This window comes from Oncorhynchus clarkii, chromosome 19, assembly GCF_045791955.1.
Source record: "Oncorhynchus clarkii lewisi isolate Uvic-CL-2024 chromosome 19, UVic_Ocla_1.0, whole genome shotgun sequence".
Lineage (NCBI taxonomy): Eukaryota > Metazoa > Chordata > Actinopteri > Salmoniformes > Salmonidae > Oncorhynchus > Oncorhynchus clarkii.
Window position 1 is genome coordinate 2,369,734 of NC_092165.1, and position 5,000 is coordinate 2,374,733.

The 5,000-nt window shown below is 48.4% G+C and overlaps 1 protein-coding gene across 1 annotated transcript in view; it reads right to left on the bottom strand.

Moving 5' to 3' along the window:
* LOC139374582 (slit homolog 2 protein-like) overlaps nt 1-5,000 on the bottom strand; it is a 220,167-nt gene that overhangs the window by 69,160 nt on the left and 146,007 nt on the right. The window lies entirely within an intron of this gene.

The following is a 5,000-nucleotide window of genomic DNA, read 5'->3' on the forward strand; positions in this document are numbered from 1 at the left end:
CCACGTCTTCCCTAAGTATCCCAGTAACTCAGTCGTTAGTCTCAGACCACGTCTTCCCTAAGTATCCCAGTGACTCAGTCTTTAGTCTCAGACCACGTCTCCCTAAGTATCCCATTGACTCAGTCTTTAGTCTCAGACCACGTCTCCCTAAGTATCCCAGTGACTCAGACCACGTCTTCCCTAAGTATCCCAGTGACTCAGTCTTTAGTTTCAGACCACGTCTCCCCTAAGTATCCCAGTGACTCAGTCTTTAGTCTCAGACCACGTCTTCCCTAAGTATCCCAGTGACTCAGTCTTTAGTCTCAGACCTCGTCTTCCCTAAGTATCCCAGTGACTCAGTCTTTAGTGTCAGACCACGTCTCCCCTAAGTATCCCAGTGACTCAGTCTTTAGTCTCAGACCACGTCTTCCCTAAGTATCCCAGTGACTCAGTCTTTAGTCTCAGACCTCGTCTTCCCTAAGTATCCCAGTGACTCAGTCTTTAGTCTCAGACCTCGTCTTCCCTAAGTATCCCAGTGACTCAGTCTTTAGTCTCAGACCATGTCTTCCCTAAGTATCCCATTGACTCAGTCTTTAGTCTCAGACCACGTCTCCCCTAAGTATCCCAGTGACTCAGACCACATATCCCCTAAGTCTCCAAGTGACTCAGTCTTTAGTCTCAGACCACGTCTTCCCTAAGTATCCCAGTGACTCAGTCTTTAGTCTCAGACCTCGTCTTCCCTAAGTATCCCAGTGACTCAGTCTTTAGTCTCAGACCTCGTCTTCCCTAAGTATCCCAGTGACTCAGTCTTTAGTCTCAGACCATGTCTTCCCTAAGTATCCCATTGACTCAGTCTTTAGTCTCAGACCACGTCTCCCCTAAGTATCCCAGTGACTCAGACCACATATCCCCTAAGTCTCCAAGTGACTCAGTCTTTAGTCTCAGACCACGTCTTCCCTAAGTATCCCAGTGACTCAGTCTTTAGTCTCAGACCATGTCTTCCCTAAGTATCCCATTGACTCAGTCTTTAGTCTCAGACCACGTCTTCCCTAAGTATCCCAGTGACTCAGTCTTTAGTCTCAGACCATGTCTTCCCTAAGTATCCCATTGACTCAGTCTTTAGTCTCAGACCACGTCTCCCCTAAGTATCCCAGTGACTCAGTCTTTAGTCTCAGACCACGTCTCCCCTAAGTATCCCAGTGACTCAGACCACGTCTCCCCTAAGTATCCCATTGACTCAGTCTTTAGTCTCAGACCACGTCTCCCCTAAGTATCCCAGTGACTCAGTCTTTAGTTTCAGACCACGTCTCCCCTAAGTATCCCAGTGACTCAAAATCAAATCAAATCAAATCAAATCAAATCAAATTTTATTTGTCACATACACATGGTTAGCAGATGTTAATGCGAGTGTAGCGAAATGCTTGTGCTTCTAGTTCCGACAATGCAGTAATAACAAGTAATCTAACTAACAATTCCAAAACTACTGTCTTGTACACAGTGTAAGGGGATAAAGAATATGTACATAAGGATATATGAATGAGTGATGGTACAGAGCAGCATAGGCAAGATACAGTAGATGGTATCGGGTACAGTATGTACAAATGAGATGAGTATGTAAACAAAGTGGCATAGTATAGTATAAAGTGGCTAGTGATACATGTATTACATAAGGATACCGTCGATGATATAGAGTACAGTATATACGTATGCGTATGAGATGAATAATGTAGGGTAAGTAACATTTATATAAGGTAGCATTGTTTAAAGTGGCTAGTGATATATTTACATCATTTCCCATCAATTCCCATTATTAAAGTGGCTGGAGTTGAGTCAGTGTCAGTGTGTTGGCAGCAGCCACTCAGTGTTAGTGGTGGCTGTTTAACAGTCTGATGGCCTTGAGATAGAAGCTGTTTTTCAGTCTCTCGGTCCCAGCTTTGATGCACCTGTACTGACCTCGCCTTCTGGATGATAGCGGGGTGAACAGGCAGTGGCTCGGGTGGTTGATGTCCTTGATGATCTTTATGGCCTTCCTGTGACATCGGGTGGTGTAGGTGTCCTGGAGGGCAGGTAGTTTGCCCCCGGTGATGCGTTGTGCAGACCTCACTACCCTCTGGAGAGCCTTACGGTTGAGGGCGGTGCAGTTGCCATACCAGGCGGTGATACAGCCCGCCAGGATGCTCTCGATTGTGCATCTGTAGAAGTTTGTGAGTGCTTTTGGTGACAAGCCGAATTTCTTCAGCCTCCTGAGGTTGAAGAGGCGCTGCTGCGCCTTCTTCACGATGCTGTCTGTGTGAGTGGACCAATTCAGTTTGTCTGTGATGTGTATGCCGAGGAACTTAAAACTTGCTACCCTCTCCACTACTGTTCCATCGATGTGGATAGGGGGGTGTTCCCTCTGCTGTTTCCTGAAGTCCACAATCATCTCCTTAGTTTTGTTGACGTTGAGTGTGAGGTTGTTTTCCTGACACCACACTCCGAGGGCCCTCACCTCCTCCCTGTAGGCCGTCTCATCGTTGTTGGTAATCAAGCCTACCACTGTTGTGTCGTCCGCAAACTTGATGATTGAGTTGGAGGCGTGCGTGGCCACGCAGTCGTGGGTGAACAGGGAGTACAGGAGAGGGCTCAGAACGCAACCTTGTGGGGCCCCAGTGTTGAGGATCAGCGGGGAGGAGATGTTGTTGCCTACCCTCACCACCTGGGGGCGGCCCGTCAGGAAGTCCAGTACCCAGTTGCACAGGGCGGGGTCGAGACCCAGGGTCTCGAGCTTGATGACGAGCTTGGAGGGTACTATGGTGTTGAATGCCGAGCTGTAGTCGATGAACAGCATTCTCACATAGGTATTCCTCTTGTCCAGATGGGTTAGGGCAGTGTGCAGTGTGGTTGAGATTGCATCGTCTGTGGACCTATTTGGGCGGTAAGCAAATTGGAGTGGGTCTAGGGTGTCAGGTAGGGTGGAGGTGATATGGTCCTTGACTAGTCTCTCAAAGCACTTCATGATGACGGATGTGAGTGCTACGGGGCGGTAGTCATTTAGCTCAGTTACCTTAGCTTTCTTGGGAACAGGAACAATGGTGGCCCTCTTGAAGCATGTGGGAACAGCAGACTGGTATAGGGATTGATTGAATATGTCCGTAAACACACCGGCCAGCTGGTCTGCGCATGCTCTGAGGGCGCGGCTGGGGATGCCATCTGGGCCTGCAGCCTTGCGAGGGTTAACACGTTTAAATGTCTTACTCACCTCGGCTGCAGTGAAGGAGAGACCGCATGTTTTCGTTGCAGGCCGTGTCAGTGGCACTGTATTGTCCTCAAAGCGGGCAAAAAAGTTATTTAGTCTGCCTGGCAGCAAGACATCCTGGTCCGTGACTGGGCTGGGTTTCTTCCTGTAGTCCGTGATTGACTGTAGACCCTGCCACATGCCTCTTGTGTCTGAGCCGTTGAATTGAGATTCTACTTTGTCTCTGTACTGGCGCTTAGCTTGTTTGATAGCCTTGCGGAGGGAATAGCTGCACTGTTTGTATTCGGTCATGTTACCAGACACCTGGCCCTGATTAAAAGCAGTGGTTCGCGCTTTCAGTTTCACACGAATGCTGCCATCAATCCACGGTTTCTGGTTAGGGAATGTTTTAATCGTTGCTATGGGAACGACATCTTCAACGCACGTTCTAATGAACTCGCACACCGAATCAGCGTATTCGTCAATGTTGTTATCTGACGCAATACGAAACATCTCCCAGTCCACGTGATGGAAGCAGTCTTGGAGTGTGGAGTCAGCTTGGTCGGACCAGCGTTGGACAGACCTCAGCGTGGGAGCCTCTTGTTTTAGTTTCTGTCTGTAGGCAGGGATCAACAAAATGGAGTCGTGGTCAGCTTTTCCGAAAGGGGGGCGGGGCAGGGCCTTATATGCGTCGCGGAAGTTAGAGTAACAATGGTCCAAGGTCTTTCCTCCCCTGGTTGCGCAATCGATATGCTGATAAAATTTGGGGAGTCTTGTTTTCAGATTAGCCTTGTTAAAATCCCCAGCTACAATGAATGCAGCCTCCGGATAAATTGTTTCCAGTTTGCAGAGAGTTAAATAAAGTTCGTTCAGAGCCATCGATGTGTCTGCTTGGGGGGGGATATATACGGCTGTGATTATAATCGAAGAGAATTCTCTTGGTAGATAATGCGGTCTACATTTGATTGTGAGGAATTCTAAATCAGGTGAACAGAAGGATTTGAGTTCCTGTATGTTTCTTTCATCGCACCATGTCACGTTAGTCATAAGGCATACGCCCCCGCCCCTCTTTTTACCAGAAAGATGTTTTTTCCTGTCTGCGCGATGCGTGGAGAAACCTGTTGGCTGCACCGCTTCGGATTGCGTCTCTCCAGTAAGCCACGTTTCCGTGAAGCAAAGAACGTTACAGTCTCTGATGTCCCTCTGGAATGCTACCCTTGCTCGGATTTCATCAACCTTGTTGTCAAGAGACTGGACATTGGCAAGAAGAATGCTAGGGAGTGGTGCGCGCTGTGCCCGTCTCCGGAGTCTGACCAGAAGACCGCCTCGTTTCCCTCTCTTTCGGAGTCGTTTTTTTTGGTCGCTGCATAGGATCCACTCCGTTGTCCTGTTCGTAAGGCAGAACACAGGATCCGCGTCGCGAAAAACATATTCTTGGTCGTACTGATGGTGAGTTGATGCTGATCTTATATTCAGTAGTTCTTCTCGACTGTATGTAATGAAACCTAAGATGACCTGGGGTACTAATGTAAGAAATAACACGTAAAAAAACAAAAAACTGCATAGTTTCCTAGGAACGTGAAGCGAGGCGGCCATCTCTGTCGGCGCCGGAAGTGGTCTCAGTCTCAGACCACGTCTTCCCTAAGTATCCCAGTGACTCAGTCTTTAGTCTCAGACCACGTCTTCCCTAAGTATCCCAGTGACTCAGTCTTTAGTCTCAGACCACGTCTCCCCTAAGTATCCCAGTGACTCAGACCACGTCTCCCCTAAGTATCCCAGTGACTCAGTCTTTAGTCTCAGACCACGT